The sequence below is a fragment of the Canis lupus genome, chromosome 19 (genome assembly GCF_003254725.2).
Source record: "Canis lupus dingo isolate Sandy chromosome 19, ASM325472v2, whole genome shotgun sequence".
Classification (NCBI taxonomy): domain Eukaryota; kingdom Metazoa; phylum Chordata; class Mammalia; order Carnivora; family Canidae; genus Canis; species Canis lupus.
In genome coordinates, this window is record NC_064261.1 from 45,288,396 (window position 1) to 45,312,682 (window position 24,287).

Here is a 24,287-nt window from a genome sequence, read left to right on the forward strand (position 1 = left end):
TAATGCCCTTCAAGTGTAATAGAAGTTTGTCATTCTATAGGCAGCAGGGAACCAGTAGCTACCTTGGAGGAGTATGACATATCAATCTGATTGAGAAAATATAAATTTAAGTTTAACTGGCATAATAAAAGAAGCAAAGTTTAAGCTTGTTCAAGTACTTTTGTAATATGTTAATAATAGCCATAAGGCAGTTATCAAATGAATTACCAGAACTACGCATTAAAGTTCATATTCACCTAATAAAGCAATCCTCCCTTACCCACAGAGGGCATGTTCCAAGACCCCCAGTGGATGCCTGAAATTGCAGAGTACTGAACCCTATACATAATGTGCTTTTTCCTATGCCTACATACCTATGGTAAAGTTTAGTTTATAAATCAGGCACAGTAAGAGATTGACAACAATAATAAAATAGAACAATTATAATAATATACTGAAATAGAAGTTATGTGAATGTGGTCTCTCCCAAAAGATCTTACTGAACTGCACTCACCCTTCTTCTTGCAATGACATGAGATGATAAAATGCCTGTGTGAGGAGATGAAGTGAATGAATGATGTAAACACTGCCACATAGTACAGGCTACTACTGACCTTCTGACCATGTCAGGAGTATCGTCTGTTTCCAGACCATGGTTGACTGCAGGTAACTGAAACTCCTGAAAGCTAAACCATGGATAAAGAGGGACTATCACACTTCTATTTCCAGGAAAGAGGATTTTGTTGTAGGATCTGGTTTCTGGTGTGGTGGTTTTTTGTTGGTTTTTTTTTTTTTTTTTTTTTTTTGCTTTTTTTGGTTTTGTCTGTTTTCTCTCATATCTTTCAAAGCCAGGCATGCTTTTAGTCTCACATATCGCACAACTAGCTTCATCATATATCCAAAAGTTTTATCTGTGACTTACTGTCACACACACACAAAAAAAACCCCACAAAGTCCTAGATGTATTTTTCCATCTATATGGATAAGGAGAAAATATGTAAATATAAAAAATTACTTTTTTTGTATTATATTAAAAGTATGGGTGCCTGGGTCCCTCAGTGGGTTAAGCATTAGACTATTGATTTTGGCTCAGCCAGGATCTCAGGGTTGTGAGATTGAGCCGTGCATCAGGCTCCACGCTGAGCAGGGAGCCTGCTTAAGATTCTCTCTTTCCTTCTCCCTCTGCCCCTTCCCCTACTCATGCATGCTCACGTTCTCCTTCTCTCTCTAAACGAATAAATAAATAGAAGTAAAACATAGCTTCATTAATCACTTATTCAAAAAATTGATCTTTGTCAGAAACTAGGCAAAAGCTGAAAATCAGTTATAAGGTTTTTTTAATTTTTTTTTAAAGATTTTATTTATTTTTTCATGAGAGACAGAGAGAGAGAGAAAGAGAGAGAGACAGAGAGACAGAGAGGCAGCAACATAGGCAGAGGGAGAAGCAGGCTCCATGCAGTGAGCCTGATGCAGGAGTCGATCCCGGGACCCCAGAATCACACCCTGGTCGAAGGCAGACGCTAAACCACTGAGCCACCCAGTGATCCTCTAGTTATAAAGGTTTTAAATGAAAATTTTATTTACACATTACAATTATACACATAGTTCTAAGCCTTGGTTTCCTACCTTGTAAAAACTAATGATAATAGCTCAATTTCTAGTTAAGAGGATCAGATAACTTTTACTCTTTACCTGTGTTATCTCCAATCCTCCAAGCAGCCTTATCATTGAGCTGTGATCACCACCATTTTACAGTTGACAAAACAGGCTCAGATTTGTGTCCAAGAACAAAGCTTTTTCTTCTCAAACCTTATCCTCCCTCCTCTCCATCATGCTGATCCTTCAAATGTCAATCATACACATATTCTGGGCACAGAGATGAAAATAATTATATATAGGAAAGATAAGGAGAATCTGATGTTTTAAAAAATATTCAGGATTTCATTTAATAGGAAAGGTATTCACCATTGGAAACAAAAATACTCCAAATAATCTCCCACCAATTATTTCCACAATTTGAACCAAGTGTGTGAATTATTTATATGAGTCATATGGAACTGTAAAACCAGAATATGCAAGTTGACTTAATGAAAAATGAACTAGCAATACAAAGTACTATCCACTTGGTATTCTTGTTCCTAACTTATTCTTACCCTCTAGGGGAATTTCATCCTATAAAAATTTCACCTTTCAAGACTTTAAGTGGATATATGGTTTCTAGGCTATTACTAAAGTTCATTTACGTGAAAAATGCACTAATATTAGAAGCTAGAAAAAACCCAGATATGCTACATGTTAACTAATATGAAAAATACATTATTTAATATAAAAATAATAATTTTAGTTTTACTCCAACAAGTTCCCCCTTTAAAGAAGAGATATAATTACAATAACTTCATAGATAAGGCCAAAAACTCTATATGGATTTCCTTGAAAATTTCTCTCATTGGTTATGTTTTATTTTTTGATTAACCACTAAGTAGGTAAAATCTTCCTTCATTGCCTGGATTATCTTCTGTAATTACCTGCTCTTTAAGCAAAGAACTAAAGAAGACTGTTCGATTTTAAAATGAAGTATAAATGTCATTTCATATTTATCTAACACTTCTATTTTCAGAGGCAAGCTTATTTTTTAGACTTTGGCAAAAGTATTTACATGTTAGACTAAAGTGTTTAAAGAACACTGTGAAATTGGAAAGCACACTGTCACCATCTTGTAATGTGAGAGACACTATTGGTGATCCATTTGGATCCTGTTTTCTATGTGTCTCATATAATAAAGAATAAGGTTGGTTTTATTTGTTTTAAACTATAGAAGGTAACTAAGAGCTGAAAATGATTTTTAAAAGCATAGATAAGTTCTCTGAAAATAATGTTCTGAAGAAAAATATAGCCAAGCTTTCCTTCAAAACCTCTTAGGTGTTATGAGAAAAAAAAAAAAGACCATTTGGACCCGAGTCTAAAGATCTGAATTCAAGACTCTATTCCACAATTTAAGAGGACATGGGTTTCTATCTCTGTATGAAAGACACTGGCCATTAGCCAATTCACTGTCCCTACCCCATGCCACCAATGTCCACCTTGGATACCTTTTCTTTCAGATTAGAACTCTTGTCTCTTTTTAGGAAGAAAATGCAGTCAGCCCAACAGGATGCATTGCAATTGGTCTAAGCGAGTTATGACTAATACATACCCCTTTTCAAAAAACTCTTTCCCCAGCCTCTCTTACAGCTAGGAATGAGCATGAGACGTAATTTTGACCAATGAAATATTAGAAGACTTTTGAAGAGATTCTAGAAAAATTTGCCTTCAGTAATAAACGTCAGAGCCCCTCTGAAAAAATCCTTTCTGCCATCCTTTCCTCCAGCAGATGAATAGTAGGGCGATTTAAGCCAATACTGAGGATGGAAGGGAAGCTGAATAAAAACAATATGGGTCATCACTGAGCCCCAGTACCATCTCTAGACTGATTTCCTCCAGGTGTCTTGTTTAATGTGTAATCAAATGTCCTTTGCATATGGCATTGTGAACAAGATTTTCTGTTTTGTGCAGCTGATCTTTGGCTCTCTTATCTTTTGAGAAGTGCCCAATATATTGGTTGTTACTTAATAAATCCCTAGTAATTGTTTAAAAATAAATACTTGCTGACTGGTAACAAAGCCTGAATATTGAAAAAAATGCTAGTTTCTCTATATCCAGAATTTTTTTTGACATTTTAGTATTCTCATATAAATGATTGCTTACCCTGATATTTCACCACAGATACTTATGTACTTTTCTCAGTGTTGTCCTTAAGGTTAATTACTTTGTGAGAAGATATCTTATAAAAAATTATTTTTAGAAAATAACAGATAGGATGCACACAAGTACAAGAAGTAAAGTCCAATGACTTTTAGGCACGGAAGCATAAACAACCATGAAGTAGATTTTAAAAAAATGCAATCTGACTACTTTGAGAATTGATATAAATTTATAAAGTCTTATATGTTTTCTATATAGGATTTTTATAAATTCTATAGCTTTAAAAGGTTTAAATATAACAGGTCAGTGAAAAAATACTATATATGCATAGTTATATACATATATGAGATGGTAAATATAATTGTTTCCCAGCAAATATTTAAAAACAAGTATTAACAGTATTTTTTAAAAGATTATTTATTTATTTGAGAGAGAGAAAGAGAGAGAGAGAGAGAGAGACCTGGATGGGGGCAGAGGGAAGGAGAGAACCTCAAGCAGACTCCCTGCTCAGCATGGAGCCCTACATAAGGGCTCCCAGGACCTGAGCTGAAATCAAGTCAGTCACTTCTTAACTGACTGAGCCACCCAGGTGCCCCAATAGCATTTTTCTTGTGAATTCCTGGACATTTCCTGTCAAAACTGTCATAATAGGTTTTCTACATTTATTTTGAAACATATATAAGAAAATACAGTTATAAACTATCTATACTCCAATAATACTAAAAGCACATAAAAGAACAGAGGCCATTTACATGGACCATGCATGCTTTCCCATCTACGAATCTAAACTCCACTTTTCTTATCATCTCCAAATACGCTGTCTTACACATTCATATTTCATCATGCATAGCTCAAATTTCTTCCTCATCCAAATAAGAACTTCTCTGAATGTCCCTTCATTTTGTTATTATGTCTCCATTTCTTCTGCAGTAATTAAAACTCATTATTGGTAATTATAACACAAATACTATCTTTCCTAGTAGACCATGAGTTTCATGAAAACAAGAGCAATTTTTCTTTCTTTCCTCAATCCCTAGTCAGCTATTTATTAAATTCCCTTTAGCAGAATCACTTTTATTGACCTCAAAATGTATGAAATAATACCTTATGTAGGGTATTATATAAATCATCCTTCATCTCACTTCAGTATAGCAAACTGAGTGCGATGAATGGATAGTTAGAGTAGATCATTCCCTTCTTAAGAAGCTTTTGGCTTTTGAAAAAGTCAAGAGAATAAATATAACAGATAAAACAAAATCTAGCATTGAAAATTTTCCCCTCTTCCACTGTCCATAACACATTGAATGTGTGAACCATAGAACTAGAAAAGCCAGAAAAGCAATGTAGATAGTGGACATAGAAAGGAGCTAATGAGGTGAGCAGAGCTGATATCCAGGACAGTGTGTGCTTTGTGATGTATGCTCACAGGGGTGTGTGGAAAACCAAACGTATACTTTGTCCAGATGAAAGAACATGTTTGGAGAGCTCAGTACAAGAAATGAGCCATGAGCAAGTGCCATGCAAGTGATTCATTTCTACAGTGGGAGCAGAAAGAAAGTGACTCTCAAGATATGATGCAGGTAAGGCAACTCTCTTAGAATTTTTTAAGATACAGGCAATGATTTAAACTCCTTTCCCATAAATTTTGGCTGTTGGGCTGGTATTTCCTTGATTAGGACTTCATATTAGAACTTGGCTTTAGTATTCAGGCTACCTTTATTTGGGGCCCACAAAGATAAACTAAAGTTTAAGGTGGTCACAGAACATGCAAGACTGACATTCTGAAGGACCACTTGAACCTATGCTGTTGTAAAATTCTTTTTTTTTTTATTATTTTTTTTTAATTTTTTTTTGCTGTTGTAAAATTCTTAAACATTAAGTTGTATTTAAACTGTTAGCAAAAAGAATCATCAGTCCAGTAGTATAGAAAGTAGATTCAAAATATCTCATTCAACATGCTTGTTTTAGGCTATAATATTACTTAAAATTATTAGTTTTAAATAAAGTGATAAAAAAATACAGTATAATTTAAAGAAATTGCCTTCCCATACTAAGATTTGGTGGTTATATAAGTGAATATATATTCACTTAAAAACAAGAGAAAATAATTCAGGAAAGAATTTAATAAAGATTTCATTGGATGCCATGTTTCTTGTACCATATATACACCTAAGTGCTGCTACAGTTCAGGGAAGATTTGTAGCATTTATGTGAATTAACCCAATTAGCCACATTTTAGGCACTATGGTTAGGTAAGCAATGTGTTAATTTCAAACCGTAAAATATTGGCTAAAATGGAAAAAGAGTCTTCTGTTCTGAGAGAACAACAACAAAAATGGATACAATACGTATATATAAAAAGCCTTTTTTAAAAATCAGCAGATGGGCCCCTATATTTTAAAACCTACTCACAATGGGATGTGTATATGTTTTTAGCAAGACGTGAAGCAATGCACAAGAGTATAAGTTACCAAATGTATATTATGCTATAGCATCCTCTTTAGCACCTCACAGTTAAAAAAAAAAAATCCCTTAATAAGAATCTGTGATGTGCCATTACTGTAAGGTAAATTGATTTCAAGGGAGTAAGTAGTTCAATAGACTCCATAGTTTATAGTTCCCTAATATTCATTAAGTACTTAAAATATCTAGTATGGTTTATACAAACAACCACTTAGCGGCAGCATGTGTTTGTGTGTATCCTTTAATTAAAATTTTTGTTTCATGATATTTAAGAACAAAGGAACAACTAAGGTGACCATACAAATGGGTCAGATGTAACCAATGACTTCAACATTCTGAAGGTTTTCATAGGGATGTTACAGGTCTTACTTAATTACAATCTCCAAGCATTAAACTATACCCCAATGGCCTTTACTCAGTGTCTAAATTAACCCCTTCTAAGATTAGAAAATAACTCCTTCAATGTGTATTTTTCTTCGAATTGGAAAGCAGCTTAGCTAATGCTGACATTTAGTATTTAATATATGTAATGCTACATCTTGAACTTTGTATATTTGATCATATTTACAAGCAGATTAGAAAATAGATGATCACTGCTAAATTGTTGCGTGGAACCTCTCTAGGTTAGAATCCAACCTCAAGAAGCAAGAAGACATTACCATGTCAAGATCACTTGAGATTCAATATGAAATTAATTTGTAGTTCTATTCAATGCCTGGAAAATAGTCCTATATGTCAGGGATTATAAAAACCACGGTGACATCAACTGAAATTCATTGTAGATGCCAGATCTTAGCCTATTTGACAGTACTTTCTGTGCTAGACTTATTTTTTTAAGATTTTATTTTATTTATTTGAGAGAGATTATGAAAGCAATAGGGAAAGCATGGGGGGGCACAGAAGGAGTGGGAGAAGCAAACCTCTTGCTGAGCAGGAAGCCTAATGTAACATGGGGCCATCCTAAGACCCTGAGATCATGACCAAAGCCTAAGGCAGATGCTTCACCTACTGAGCCACCCAGGTGCCCCTAGACTTACTTCTTATAAATCCAAACAAATAGCACCTGTATTATACTCACATTCTTTTTTGGGGAAGGTGCCCGAACTTTATAGACTTGTTTTCCTTAGTTCTAGCCACACTGTCCTGTACGAGAGGAGACGGACGTTATCAATTATATTTCATGCAAAAGATATTAAGGCAGAAATTTACCAGTTTGATGGTTTAGTAATGGACTAATCAAAGAACACACCTTGCTCTGTATCACACTAGGACTAGATACCAGAGAATGTTTACCCAGGAAACAATCCCACTAAGTAGTTTAAAGTAAGGTACATGGAAAGTATAATATTCTGAGAACTCATCTGACAAGCAAGGCAAGCCAATCATTTCCATGATTCACATGACCCCCAAATAATGTGTACTCTACAAAGGCCCTTTTGTACCAGTTCTGATCTTCCAATGTGATATCAACTATGCCTGTAACCATTTACCTTATGGTATAATCCATTTGTTCCAATAAATGAACCATAAGCCTCATACTGTGATGGGGGAAAACATCCCTGACCATAGAATTCAGTCTCTGATTCCTGGCTAGGAAACTAAATGTTTGTATTAATTCATTTACTCTTAAAATGCATCATGTCTATGTTGCTATTCCACAGAGCCCTTACGAAGTCACATAAGACAGCAGATGTAAAGTCTTTTTTTTAAAGTCTGGTGGAGGGACACCTGGGTGGCTCAGCGGTTGAGCATTTGCCTTCGGCCCAGGGCTGATCCTGGAGTCCTGTGATCGAGTCCCACGTCAGGCTCCCTGAATGGGGCCTGCTTCTCCCTCTGCCTGTGTCTCTGCCTCTCTCTGTGTCTCTCATGAACGAATTAAAACAAATCTGGTGGAGTGATTATGCAATTATTGATCATTATAATTTGTATGTGCATGTTTAGGCAGACCATTAACTATCTTAGTCCGCAGTCTGCTATGATTACCACTACAAAAAATCTGTTTTACCAAGAATCCTGCTGTATCTATTTTGCCTGATACAAAGCTGGAACTTCTCATGCTAGCAGTTCTTCTACCAGAATGTAACATTTTGAAAGAAGGGATGATCTCTTATTCATAGTGTCAAACAGGACCTATTTTATAACCATATCTGTTCCAAAAAAACAATCAGTGCAAGCTTCATTTTAAACTTCTTCATTCTCTTTAAAATGATGGGGCTCCATGATGTTTCAGTCAAATGCTTTTGACCCATTTAAAACATGAGCAAGACATTTGAGTTGATTAGTATTTATAAAGAAAGCATTGTGTTTTATTATTCAAGGTACCACATATGCAAAAAGGAAAGCAACAGTTTAATTTCATACAATTTTTGGATTTGGGGATTAGCAATTAACATTTTATTCTTTTTAAGATTTTATTTATTTATTCATGAGAGACACAGAGAGGCAGAGACACAGGCAGAGGAAGAAGCAGGTTCCTCGAGGCAACCCCATGTGGGACTTGATCCCGGGACTCCGAGACAACGCCCTGAGCTGAAGGCAGGTTCTCAATCACTGAGCCACCCAAGCGTCCCACCAAGGAACATTTTAAAGTTAAATGACTGATTTGAAAAATTATTTGGAAAATCATATCTGGTACTTTTCAATTTTAAAGTTACCGAATGTAGAGCTAAATAGATCTCTACATTTCAAAACTCAAGGAAGCCAGTATATATTTTGAAGGACATCAAAATGATTTAATGTCAGCATACACAGAGCTAGCTATTGAAAAAATATGCCACAAAAAGAAAGTACATTTTTAAACCATATAATTACCATTAAATTAAGAAGTTAGTTGTTTGAAGTTGGCTCTGTAAATCTTTATGAAGATTCTGTATTACCATTTTGAAGCACTCAAATACTGCATTCAGGATAAAGACGACATCATGTACAAATGTAAATAATGTAACAACAACAGATTGAGTTTTTGTACTTCTTGTTCTCTTTACAATCTTGTCATGAGAATAAATCACATGGTGTCATTTTTTCTTCTTACAAGTCCCTGACAATGAAGCATCTAAGTCTAATAATTTTCCTCTTCTAAATTCTCTACTTTTTAATGTTCTGGAAGAACAAGGATAAGCCATAAAAAAAATCTTAAGTCTCTTGCATGGTCCTCTAACCACATCAGCAAATCAAGAATACATAGATATTCCCCTCCTGCTCATATTCCTCAATGCCACTACATTAACTCTAACCTGACAAAGATAAAGAAAAAAGGAAATTTGCTTGGGGTCAGATCTAGAAAATGCGCATTTACATAAATATTTTCAGTAGTTTCAAGGACATCATCAAGAGTGCCACATCCATTTAGACCTCACTGAATCTTAAACCTCCTTTGCTGCTTTGAAATAGACAATTGCATTTGTAAACATTTAGGAAAGTGTTTACAATAGTTCAAAGTACACTGATGAATTTTAAAGAATATTTGAATTCCCAAAAGTATTCCATAGTGTTAGCAATTAGAAGTAGATATCACAGGAAACTGGCCCATTTGAGAATTCTTAAAATGGTTCCTTAATTTCTTTTCAGCTTAGAGGACATATTTTACTCTTACCATAAAAACACTCAAATGTATATTCATTTTCAGTTTTTAAGACCTCATTGTAAGATTAAATAGAGAACAAACAAAATCTGAACTCTATAGTTTAAAATTCTAAATTGTCTTCAACAGGGACAATGTTAGTAAAATAAATAAAATTGTTCTTTATGTTATTATCACTCATAGAAGTAGAGCTATAGTAAATAGATGAATAACTTATTGAGAGAAATTATAGGGTCAACCTTAAAGTTAAGTCAACCTTAATTTACTTGGGGCCTCATATTATTCTGCACAATCTAAATGAACTAAGTCATGGCTAAATGAGAAGATAAAGTAGAAATGTACTCTAAACAGTACTACTGATAATTTTCAAAAGATATGTAATTCCAAAAGTTGGAATTCACTTTTGTTAATTCGAGTAGATCATCCTTAATTAGAACTCACTTTTCTCATCTAAACATAGTGTTGACTCTTGCCATGATGGACGATTCTTTAATAAACGAACAGGCAACTGGCTTTCAGGCAACAACTTAGTGCATTTCTGCTTGGACACATTATTCATACAGAATAAAAATGAGAATAACACAAGTTGAATCCAGGACATCATGGATAGTCACTGCAATCTTCTGTTATATGACACAATCCATAATGGTGGGAAACTCATTAATCAATAGCAATGCATCGCAAAACCAGATCCAACATGGTTTCTTGATCTTATTGAGATATTATAGAATATTCTAATTCATATTTTCCATTGATGGCCACCATCAAAGAGTAACTTCGAAGAGTGATTGGCAACACTAGTTTAGAATGATGCTGTAGGCAGTACGATTCCATAAAGCAGTCAAACTATTTTATTCCAAAGCCTATATTTAACATTATAGGCACATCTATGATTATAATATTAAAATGATTTAGAGGATAAAATATTTTCTGCTTAAATCTCAAACAGAAATTTAATAGTTAATTGATAGTTTAAAGACAGGCAATCTACCATTTCTATATTTCCTTAGCAAACCTATTCGTTTCATGTGTATAAAACATTTTCCATGCTATTTTCAGTATTAACAATCCCAAATCAAACTGACATTCATTGGGATTTTCTGACACTGGACTTCTATTGGTAAATTGCATTTGCCAGATCAAATTCTTCTCTTAGCCTTAGATCTCAAATGGCACCATTGTGCTAATAAGCACCTTTCCTCAATTTTCAAAATAATTAGTTCCCCAAGTGGCTTATTTCAGATAAAAGAATAATACACTATCCCTACAGAATTTGTTCTGTTTCTAAATGATTTAAAATTCTAAATTTGCCATAGCATTTAAGTTCCAATAGTAAAAATGCGTCAATGATTGCAAAGTTTCTATGGCAACAACCTCATTATAACACCACTCCCGGGATAGTAACCTGGATTCTAAGTGTTAGAGAGATGTCAATTATCATGGAGCCTGGTGAACTAGAGAACTAATTCAGTCTATATAAAAAAAGTTGTTGACTTTAATTCCATAAACAATGCAAATGTGTACAATGTTACCATAGCGATTACAACCGAGATTTTCTACATCGTAAACACTATGCCTCCTTGATGAGACCACTGTATTTTTTTAGTCTAAATTTAAGGACAGTTGGTTTTATATTACTCATCTAAAATTGGATCTACCTATGAAAACCTTGAAGCAAGTTTTGGCTCTGTTGTTTAGAAATCATGACTTTGCCTTAAGATATCAGGCAATCTAGGCATCACACAGAAGTGCTTACAGAACACAGATGCTCTGTGAAGCTACCACTGTTTCAGTTAAAAATATATTAGCATTGACACTGCTCTGTCAACAAACATTTCAGTCCATGGAGAAAGACAACACCGACATCCAGAGTCCATTTCCAAAGTGAATACCAGCTTTTTAAAAACTAACATCTGCTGAGCTCCAGCGCTCCAGCTGCCACAGAATGCAGATTTTCCAAAGTAAATCTGCCCCATTCATTTCTTCCAGGAAGTGGGCATTCAGTAATTGAAATCTATTAATGCTTATTTGTGATTCATTTAAATCTATGATTTAGAAAGTTTAATTGACAGAAATAATGAATAACTACAATACATTTTAGAGACTGCATCGCATTTTAAAACAAGTAAAGATAATTGTGAGTGAAAAATGAAAGAAAACCGCATACCTCAGTAAATGAGCCATTAACCTGTCACCTTTGAAACCAGGAAAGGAATCTTGATGATAATAACCAAGCTTCTTTAATGATTCTACAACATGATTATAAAATTAAACTGATAGTTTGAGATTGATTTTGGTTCTTTATAACCTATTTCCAGTGTAGCCTTCCTCTTATAAGGACTCACTGTCCCACCACCCACTTACTTCCCCTTTGCTTTTGCTTTGAGGGCAATGGGACTCAAGGCTGAAAGGAGACAGAAAGGGAGGGAAGGAGGTAATAATTTCCAGGCGACATCTGGGTAGCTCAGTGGTTAAGCGTCTGACCTTTGGCTCAGGTCATGATCTCAGGGTCCCCTCATTGAGCCTGTGTTGAGCCCCCAATAATGCTTCCTGCTCAAAGAAGTATCTGCTTCTCCCTCCCTCTGACCCTCCCCCTACTCAAGCTCTCTCTCAAAGAAATAAAATCTTTTAGAAATGTAAAAAGTAATTCCCAGGATCCTTCTGGGTTCATAAGCATGATGACTAGGTGTTTGCACCATTGTGTGACATGTGCCTCCCTCAAAACTTGTTATGACCTCATCACATAACCAACCCATCTGATGTGAACTTGGAAAAGAAAAGTAACTTCCACAGGCAAATTGATTCTTAAGTTATTCTTATCGTAATTAAACTACCCCCAATTTATTTATTGGGGGGGGTGGGAATTGGCTTGTGATCTTGGGAAAGGAAGTGGGGATAGGTGAGTTTATGAGCTGCAGAATTTGTATTTAAAGGAATAAAGAATCAACGTAGTCTGATCCACTCTCAAACAGTGGCGACTGCTCTGGTGATGTGGACCACAAACAGGCTAGACCTCCTCAGTGGTGTATGTTGGCAGCTGGACCCTCACAAACGTCACTTCATATTCATTCACTAAGGAACATAACTCATTCCTTTGGGTGAAGTCTAGGTAACATCCAAGTTACATAGGTGAGCTGCATGATTTAGATTGAAATTGGCCACATTCATATTTATAAAATTGAAATACAAGACATGTTAGTGTGTCTATCTCTCTGCATATGTTATACATTTTGATATAAAGCATATGTTAGACATAGTCTGCATATCTTATACATATTCAAGTACAAAATCTGTATATATATACATATATATATACACATATATGTATGTATGTATATATATATATATATATATATATATATATATATATATATATATATCAGTGTATGTGTCTGATAAAATAGAATTGTGGATGATTAATCCAGTCCTAAAATATCCACACGAAGCTATCCTTTAAGGTAGACATAGATAACACATCTAATGTTTCATTGGTGCTATTAAGAAAACTATTGTTAAATATTTCTCTTAGAGTTACATTTATTTTTTTTAAGATTTTATTTATTTATTCATGAGAGACAGAGAGAGAGGCAGAGAGAGAGGCAGAGAGAGAAGCAGAGGGAGAAGCAGGCTCCATGCAGGGAGCACAATGTGGGACTTGATCCCGGGACTCCAGGATTACACCCTGGGCCAAAGGCAGGTGCTCAAGCAAGGCTTGAGCCACCCAGGCATCCCTAGAGTTACCTTTAAATACTACCTACCTCTTATAATCTGTTTCAAAATTTGAAAGTCAAAATAAAAATAACAAGTTGCATCTATCACTTCATTCACAAATCTGACCTCTATAAGGTTTCTGATTATGTCAAAAAAAAATCAAATTTACATTTTAGAAATCAAGATTTGAAAGCACGGAGTTTAAAAGAAAATGCCATAGGCTTTTAAGGCAATTCCAAAATAAGAATTCCCAAAATGTTTTGAGTGCATAAACCATTATTAGAACAAATTTTTAGCCTCCCATGGGGTTCTAGCTAGTATATGTAGAGAAAAACACGTTTCTCTTACTTTTGAAATATTTGTTAAAAACAAAAGTCTCATAATGCTCTATTTTTGCAACATTATATTTTATTAAATATTAATATAGTTTTGGTAGGAAGCTACATTATGACATAATAGTTAAAAAAACGAAGGCCTTGGAATTGAATTGGAGTTCTAGACTTAATGGAGCTTTGACACTTAAAGGCTGGATTTTGAATGAGTCTAAATTTCCTCTTGTATGAAATAAGAGCTTGTATTTTTACAGGACTGGTGTTTATAATGATTTAAAATATGTGGAAATATATTTTAAAGGATATAGCATTGTCTCAAGACAGTTGCAATGTGCATGCTACAACAACATAGCATTATGAACCATTTACACCCCAATCACAATCTCACCCACTTTCTCCTGCCTGTTTAAAAATGGCATCAAAAGGAAAATATGAATGGTACTCCAGGATACTTCGTTCTCATTACACTTGAGCTCACACCAGGCAAATTCACCTAACAAGATTTGGTAGCCATGCCTTATGGAGCCAAAAAACAGGACAAGGTTCCTACCACCTTCTGGGTAGAAAGAATGCTACTGCTGATATGATATCTTGAAAGCATCCAAAATTAATCATATTGATTGCATACTTATAGTTATTTAAAGAAAATGTTGGTTATAAATTGCCTACTAATAATATTTAAAAATCAAATCTTTTTTAATGAAACTCATGCCACAAAATTGGACCATGAAAGACACAGGAAATAAAGATATTTTACATATATAGAAAGGAAGACCTCCTAAATTTATTTGACATATTTTAACTAGGTATAATGGAAAACCTGATTATCATACCAAAATAAAAAATATTAGTAAACACTGAAATATGCAGGTTTTAAAAGCCAAAACACATTTGAAATTTAATTAATGTGGAAATAAAAAACTAATAATGATTTGATAGTCAATCACTATTGTGATCACTCCTTGAATATCAGGGCTTATGTCTCCTAGGTGTAAGTGCATAAATATCATTTTTTTCTTTCTCATTCATGGGGAAAGGATACATATGATAATCTGGCATGAAGTAAATCCTGTACTTTGGGGAGTTAGAGTCTTCCCTCAAACTCTCACAGACAAAGATCTGTAAAGAGTTGGAATTAATTAATGTATTTGCTATTTTAAACACCATATATTTTAATATTTGAATGACTTTACTCACATTATTCAAGTTGTAATTTTAAGTCTTAATTTTCATGTAGATGAAAATAATTATGTAAATTATGCACATTAATTAAATTATGTAAATTAATTGGGGAAATTATTTTCATAAAATTGTTTTGTTGCTATGTATAGCTTTAGTCCCTAGAAACTCAGAAGATCACTCTGTTAAATTAATGTATATACAAATGTATAAACTGTTCCTTAAATATAGACGATACTATTTATCATTCTTTCCTATTAGTGAAGAACCTAGTATCATCATAGCTGTTCTTACAGTGATAGTTTCATTAACAAAGAAACTCATCTCTGTGCTCTTCGTTTTCTTTATGTTCTTTGAATCTATAAAATAATGCACTTTGAGCTTAATGTGATTATTTGGCTTTGGCAGCCACCTAGGAAGCTAACTAAAGTTATTTGCAGTGTACAAATTTTAGTTAAAAAAAATAATAGAAGGAAGAGGCCTTAGCCAACAACTAATGAAGTTACAAGCATATTTTTTTCTTTCACAAATACCATTTAACATTCTAATACTGCAAGAGATGGCCCAATGATTTCTTATAAATACATATACATTAAACAGTGCAATATTTTAAGCTAGAATCTGTCACAAACGCTAATGAATATAATATGCCAAATAAATGACATCTCTGACCTCACACCATTGGCTGATTCTTATATACCTGCTGTATATAAGGAAAAGCCAAATAAATATCGTGCCAATCCAGAATTCATTAGCAGGATCTGTCAGCTGTGTAAAAGCTTCCTCTCAAGGATCTGACCAGTACTCCGGTGCATACTTGTTGAGCTTCATTTACAAGATTGTCAGAAAACTAAATGTATTTTCACAGCATCTTCCAAATCTTTAATCAAGTAATGTCTAATGAAGCCAAAAGGCTATTTCTCAATTCTTCTCCACTTCCTCTTTCTCCCAGTAGGATATTTATGAAGATAGCAAAGAAGATGACACACACCTTAGTGGTAAGAGGAGGGATATCTATAATCCACATATTACCAAATGAAAAGTTCAAGTGCCATTCTTCACTTCAAGGGGAACTTGAAAGGGGGATTTGTTTTATTACAGGGTCTACTAATGCCAACTCTAAATCCCCATCCTTTCACACAAGAGTTTATAAAATCCCTCTTCCATTTGTGAAAAGGAAACTCTCACAATACTGATGCACAAAATGACATTTATTCACATTAAAAGCCTCATCAGTTATTTCTCAGCAGTCTTTATTCCCTTCGCAGAGGGGTTTATTGTATTGTTTGGCATGAAGGAAACTGGCACTCTGTGATTTAACAAAGTCTGGCCTGAAACCAGTACTCCGAAGAGTTTCTTTAAAGCTACCCATTTTCCAAAGATTGTATTGAGTCCTGTGGGTTTCTAAATGGGTCAGAGATGAGTCTGGTACAAAACAGGATCATAAAGGTTTTTAAAGATATTCTGCTTTACTGCTGAATATCTGATATTCTGATAGACTGCTTTAAATCATTAGTACTGCGTTTGCACTGGAGCCCATGTTAGGCAGCAATGTATTCAAAAGCTGTCTCTTCTCAGCTCACCAGAGCTCCTTGGGTCTCATCTCAGGAATTAGGGGCCCCATACCTTCTCAATCATTTTCTCAGCCTTATCGTCAACCAGTCTTTAAACAAGCAAGCAATGGACAATTCATGGCTTTGTTATTTAAACACCTGGAGAGCTTCACAGAGTTAGTGCCTACACCTATGAGACGTTCTCAAATTGTGCTTTTTCCAAGACCAGTTGGGGGAATAATTACTTTTATTTACTTATCTGTCTAAAACTTCCTATCACTTCCAGATGTCACACAAAAGTGATAGAAATGTATTCCCTACCCTCAGGGAGTCCATAGTCTAAGAGAAAAGATATTGCAGGACATCTGGGTGGCTCAGTGGTTGAGCATCTGCCTTTGGCTCAGGGCGTGACCCAGGGGTCCTGGGATTGAGTCCCACATCGGGCTCCCTGCATGGAGCCTGCTTCTCCCTCTGCCTGTGTCTCTGCCTCTCTCCCTCTCTGTGTCTCTCATGAATAAATAAATAAAATTAAAAAAAAAAGAAAAGAAAAGATATTAGCATTGGGTAACAATTCTAACAGTTTCTGACAATTGCTTTGAAGGAAATACTTATAGGCTAGTTTGCAAAGATGAGAAAGGGAACCAAGCCTACCTGACTGGAGACAGAAGATCTGTTTGGGTTATTTAAAAAAGGTCATTCTAGTAGCAGAATGGTAAATGGATTGAACTTCCTAGTTCTTTTCAATGAATAAAGTTGTATAAAGATCTACTTCCAATATTGACAATAATGAAGATATGTCATTTCTTCTTTGATTTATTCCATTAAATAGAGCCAGTATGGGCAGGATGATACAATATTTAAATTTTATATAGGGCTATATAGTTTACAAAATATAGAGTTCTTGAGAAAATTCAGTAAAGACTTAAAGTATCTATTTTCTGTGGAATGTGCTACATATAATGAATGATTTAGTATCCACTTAAGTGTAAATGACAAATCTTAAGTTGTCAAACATTTGGTTTGGAAGGTGATCAAATCTAACGGTTATAATTGGTATAAGATTACAAATTTCCAGAAATAATTCATTAACACTGAAGATGTACTTAAAAAAAAAAAAAAAGAAGAAGAACTCCTTATATTTCAAAAACTTCTTCAGGGTCTGGTATTAAGATTAAATCTACTGCTTAGCAATGATTTGTATTTTATATTATTTTATGTTTACATTTCAATCATTAATATAACTATTTCTCTTAATGAAACATTTTAAATAGTAAGTATCTTATTTTTACATGTTCCTTGGGGTTGTATATGGTTCTGTTAACTGCAAGTTAAATTAGCCAAAATATCACTTAACCTTAATTTTCTAAAAGTACTTAGATAGATAAAATATGATAGCTGAACTTCTACACTATCTCATTTCACTTTACTTAAGGCACATGTCATCGCAAAAACTGAGCTGCCATGTTGCTTGTACACATATTTACCACCCTTCTGAAATCTTATTTGCTACATTTCGGCCTGATTTTTTTTTTCTAACCCAGAAATGACAGTTTTTTCATTATTGTGTCACTCACGCCTTTTTTCTAAGTTTAATTTTATTCAGCATGTCCACAATAAATGTTTTCGAAATAGTTAATTAGTAAGCTGTGTTTTCCTGACAACCATAGAGTTAAGTTAAAGAAATGAGAATAAAGATTCCAAAAACTGAAAAAAAAAAAAAAAAATCACAAACGTGAACAGACTTCCATTAGTACTGTTGTGGAATAATTAAGTTTTAATTCTGTAAAGTGCTATAGAATTTGTAAAGCATTTTGTTTTTCTTATTCAGGTTTAAAGATTTGTTGATTGATTGATTGATTGATTGATTGATTGACTGACTTTAGAGAGAGAGAGAGAGCAAGAGAACATGAGCAGGAAGTGGCAGAGGGGAAGGGAGAAAGAATCTCAAGCCAACTCCATGCTGCATGCCAAGCCCCACGGGGGCTCAATCCCAGAACCTGAGATCAGACCTGAGCCAAAACCAAAAGTGAGACACATCTGACCTCACCACCCAAGAGCCCCTTCTTGTTCAGTTTTAAAGGAACGCCATATAATAAGTTGTCATTAATTACATTTTACAAACACAAAAATTCAGTTTTGGAGAAAATATATGACTTGTTCATGGTTACTCTGCTAGGAAGTAGCAGAAGCTGGAGCCTGGATACAAAGCAAAATCTTTGACTTCAGGGCTACTCTATATTCCATTGTAACTTTTATGCCATTATTACACAAGATATACCAGAATTTAATACCTTTCATTTTTTGTCACTTAGAATACACCATTGCGTAGTGCAAGCTGCCTTTCACCTCCCTGCATCTCATTCTCAAATCCTGGATCATTTTTCATAGCATGCTAAGACAATTCTAGAGTTTAATAATTGTAATAAACCCTTGAAGAAACTAGTAGTAATAAGATATTTCCAAAGGTAAAAATTATATTATTTCTGATATGTATTTACTACTACGTAGTTTTACTGTGTTCTTCTTTAAAAATTGATTGTATATATATTAACTCTAATTCAGCTGAAATCGTTAAATAACGGAATGCATACATGTTAGCATAAAAAATATATTATAAAGTTAATATAAAACTTTATATTTAACTGTTATATATTTTGCCTTAATTACAATAGTCAGATGTCCTAAATGTAAACAAATGTCTTTTTCTGATTAAGTTGATTCACATAATTGATTAATTCTGTGCAAAGATGAGGAGAGAAAAAGGGAGAAAGAAAGAAATCTTGACATATATTAAAGTATTAACACTTACTTTTACTTTACAATATTTTCTGGGCTAAAGTAAAATAATACCACTCAATAAGGTTTATAAAAAGATGCATAAATAATAATTAAATAAAGATATATATTTTAATAAAAACAGATTAGGTTCCTAAATTCTTTGCTTTATTCTACTATTATAATTTTTAGACCAAAGTATTACCCTTCAAGAACTTTAGATCACAAATATGTCTTAATGGTTCCAAAGAGTTTTCTTTTTTTTTCCAAAGAGTTTTCTAATATATTCTGTTTCTGAAAATCAAATATCTGTCCTTTAAAAAGAAAAAAAAGAGATGGTTCAAATATAAAAATTAATTCACAGGGACCTTTCTATAAACAAATATAAAATAGATATGTTCTCTGAAGTGAATATTTCCTATGATTTTAGAGACTCTCATTCTAAATTATTTTTTCTCAAATAATCTATTATTCATCTTCAATTCCATGTGAAAGACTAATCCTAGATTTAATGTTAGCTGGAAAATAAGAAGCAATATGGTCTGTCTCTTCATATCTCTGCTAGAAGTGTAATTTGCAAGTAATTTATCAATAGATATTTAATAATTAACAAAAAATAAATTCACTAGAGCATGGGTTGCAAATGCCACTGACTACTATGCTCCTTGTGGGAAAAAAAAATCCATCAATGAATGAAAATACAATTCACATTTTTAGAGTCCTTCCCATTTTAATGATTACTTCATGGCACCACTGTTCTCATTTCCTGTAATTGCTTCCATTTGAAACACAGGCTATATGAGAATCTAAAGGAGTAAAGTATTAATGTACTGAAATCTGACAAGGCTGAATGAGGATTCTTGGACATTCAACACTTTTTCATTGAGTAACAAGTGGTTGGGATATATACACAGTTTGTTTTCTTTTTCAAATACCCCCTTTATCTTTAGTGCATTTTTGTATCAATTAACAGGATGAATTAATTATTTTTAAAGGGACAAAAACAACCTATGGATGCCCACATTGCTCCATGAAACTGAGATTTAGTAACTATATTTTCAGTTACAGATTTTGGCTAAAACAGGCATGTAGAATGTATTTGCCAAGGTCACTGGAGTTAGATCATTTGCATATTTCCCCGAACTGACTCCAGGTGAAAATTACTCAGTTTGTCAAGTGGTGGGTGTCTCCTTCATTACCTCAGAACAATTTATCACAGACACTGTGCTTACCCAAGAACTTTCCTGGTGAGTCTCAAGCACTGGTCTCCTTTTCAATGGATTTTTGAGAGACAAATATCTCAATTTTCACGTGACAGGATTCTTGTGTTACAAAACCAAACAAGCTTAAAATAACTCAAAAAAAAAAAAAAAAGAGCATGATGACCTTATAAGCAGCATGAACCTCAGTGGACTAGGAAAGAGTATATTTAGAGTGGACTTTGGTAGGAAACAACCATTTCCCAAAGATTGTTATTGCTTAATGAGATCCGTGACCACACATCCATTATGTGGGATACACATGGATCCCTGCTGGTTCCCCAAAGCTTGCTGACAGTTGGTGGTTATGATGTTAACTCACTTTAACACCCTAGAAATGTTTTAATGTCTTTTACTCCTATTTCTATGATATTAGAGCCAAGCTTGAATCCACCATGTAGAAAATATAATAGCAAGATTAAAATAGTATAACTTGGACAGTCTCTAGAGCAGTTCTGTGTTACTACTATAAGCAATGCTTATTTTAGGAGGGCATCTTCTACCGTTTTGGAAAGACAATTTTCATAGTATCTATAAACCAATCAGATACAAGAAATCTTTAACTATTGGCTTACTCTAACAAATAATGTTCCTTTAGTAAAGGAAACCCAAGATCAACAGTGTACATATTTTGCCTACAACTATTCGTTTTTATTGCTTTGTAGGAAAGCAAAATTTAGTAGTTTTGGTTTTAGAAAGACAAAAATAATGAATAAGCATACTTAAAAATTTTCGGATTATTTTGTGTAAAGAGTAGCTCTTCCGACTGAGAAGTAAAACATGCCTATCATGCATTCCTCGCAGTCCCCCTATCCGAAGAGAAAATAATAGCATCAGAAAAGTACGGTGTTAACATTCAAAAATGATATCTGGTGCAGTCGTTTTCAAAAGCTGTATAGAATGATATGTGTCGTATTAAAAGACACAAAGCTAAGCCTTGATTTTTGTCTTCGTTCTGATTTTCTGACAGAAAATCTTTGGCGCACACACTCTGTTAAGAAAGCAAACTACCCTTTATGTAAATTTATCACTTAGAGGCATTAAACATTTACTTGGTATTATACAGTCACATCATTCTTTCTGGGGAAAAAATCAGTATTTTTCAAAAAGTACAGTAATACTTATGGAGCATAAAAGAAACAACAGATGTTCCTCCTGCCCCCACCTATTTATTTTTTAAGGCAAATGCAAAAGCCTTATATGGGTAAAAATAAATAATAAAACCTTGGAAAATTTTTGTTTTTAACCTATAAAAGCAAAAAAAAATGCCATTTTAGTACTACCACCAAGATCAGAAAAATATCCTAGATTACCAATAAATTATTCTTCCTATTTCCAGAGAAAATATAGCAAGGGTATCCCCACAGGACACCCAGCATGAACACAAAGTCATGACTTGAAGCACTACCAATAAGTCAGCAAGTTGTGGGAATAGCTCTCTGTTTCAATGTAGTCAAATTTTCATTTTAAACTATTTGAAGAAAAAATAAATTCTATTTCTAGAGACTAACATCAGAAGAGAATATGAGAATTATAGTGAAATTTATTCCTTGACAAGTCTCGTTTCCCCTATTATAAAGTAGTTCATTAACTATCTCTAGAAATTTCTTTTTTTTTTATTTTTTAAAGATTCATTTATTTTTTTGAGAGAGAGAATGAGCAGTTGGGGGTGGTGGGGGGAGAGGGGAAAGACGGAGAGAGAAACCCAAGAGAGAGAAACGCGTGCTGAGTGAGGAGCCCAACCCAGAGCTCAATCTCATGACCCTGAGATCACAACCTGAAACAAAACCAAGAGTCTGATGCTTAACCAACTGGAACACCCAGGTGCCCTTATTTAGATTTTAGATGATTTCTCTTAGAGATGACTTTAAAACGCCCATCTTAGATCCACTGAGTTATAAAGAACAACATTGTCTGCACATCTTACTATTCAGGAGTTCTTGAATTAACCATAGTAAACTACAGAACTACTTATTTAAGGTCAGTTCTCTTGCTCCTTGCTAACTTTGCACTTGAAATTCCTTAGGTTTAGAAGGTTCCCATCTAGGACGTAATAGCCTACATGACATCTTTGTGCTAATTAGAAAAAGAAATCGCCTCTGGTCAAATGTAAGCTCAGACTAGGGCACAAGCTTGGTAAGCAAAGTGAGATGTGGATGTCACTCCCCCGCCTACCTCCTCTGCCTCCTCCTTTTGCAGACTCTGCAACAGTCCTGGTCTTGCCTACTATAATTTCCCTGGCTTCTCAGAGTTATTAACTGCCAAAGACAGGCAGCAAACCTATGTAGATAGTAATAAAACATAATAATAACTAGCAGTGATTGTGAGTTGGTGGTTTATATATATCTAATCCTATCTTGTATCTCTTTGAGTTTTGCAAATAAGCAGAAGAGTTTCAAAGAGATTATATATCCTGAGCAATGTGACACAGACAATGTGATAAAGCTTGAACTGGAATCCAAAATGACTGACTTCAAAACTTAATCTCCTAATCTCAACCCCAATGTGGTTTTTTGTTTTAGTTTTTGTGGGGTTTTTGTTGTTGTTGTTTCAATTACAGGGAAGAACTCAAGTGTAGGCTCCTGGATCTGTATGTACTTTTCTCTCCTTATATTGGAGTGGTAGAAAGCACATGATGATCTTGGGACAAAGAATCTGGAGAGTTTTTAGAGAGTGAGCCTTTTACCTGTGGATAAAGTTTTAACTTTGTTTATTGGAATATTTATAACCTGCTAGAAGGATTTAAAATTGTGTCTTCCGGTTATATCACACCACATGGGGACATATTAAAATAATCAACCACCCAACCGACAGGAAACATTCATCTGTTACAGTGGGAATCCTGGGATGAACAGTATTGCTTTCTGCTCATAGAATGAATGTCATTCTTAAGCATTTTCATCATACAAGATCATATGACAGGATACATTACAAAACTAACCATTATTACTACTACCAGTACTAATAAACTTGTATTGATTACCAACTATAAAAGGACACTTTATATGGATTTTCTCAAAGCATCAAGACTTTATGGTAGATATCATTGTATTTTATCTATTAAGGAAACTGAGATTTGAAGAGATAAAGAAATTATCAAAGATAAGACAGCTAATAAGTGCAATCTTTTCTTATACAGGGGTACACAATATCACTGCTGAGCATTGCAGCGAAGCCAAAGCTGTAGAACAGTTTCTGTCTTATTGTTTGCATTATTAATTCTACTATGTATATGCATGCCTAATACCACATAAGAAATATCCTGTCCAGAAATATTCGATTGGAATCTAATCTAGCCTGTAGATCTAATATACAATTTATAGAAAACATTGATGATGCAGGACAAATATAAATAACAAGGAAATAAAACACATTCAGAATGCAAGATATTCTATAATTGGCAGAATCTTTTCGAAAGATAGAGGTCATGGAAAAAATAAGATGGGATACTGTTCAGTATAAATGAGAGACAAAATAGCAAAGAGACAAAATGATCTATGATTACCTAGTATTTAAAATGAAAAAAAAAAAGATTAAAAAAAACTATAAAATACATTTAAGGGAAAATTAGAGAAATGCAAATAAGCCAGCAAGATCAAAGAGGATGGTAAATGAAGGAAATGATTTTTGTTGGAGGAATCAGGGAAGATGTCATGGGATGAGAGGCATTTATTCAATGTATTCCAAGACATTGCTCTGTGATTTTTCAGCCTAT

General features: G+C 34.1%; 1 protein-coding gene and 1 non-coding gene across 2 annotated transcripts in view; one reads left to right on the top strand and one right to left on the bottom strand.

Annotated features, from left to right (window-relative positions):
- The window catches only part of LRP1B (LDL receptor related protein 1B), a 1,837,374-nt gene that overhangs the window by 1,798,009 nt on the left and 15,078 nt on the right, over positions 1–24,287 (bottom strand). The gene's annotated exons all lie outside the window — the stretch shown is intronic.
- Positions 12,419–12,525, top strand: LOC112650075 (small nucleolar RNA U13). Its single transcript, XR_003129936.1, has one exon. It is a non-coding gene; the product is annotated as a small nucleolar RNA U13 (small nucleolar RNA).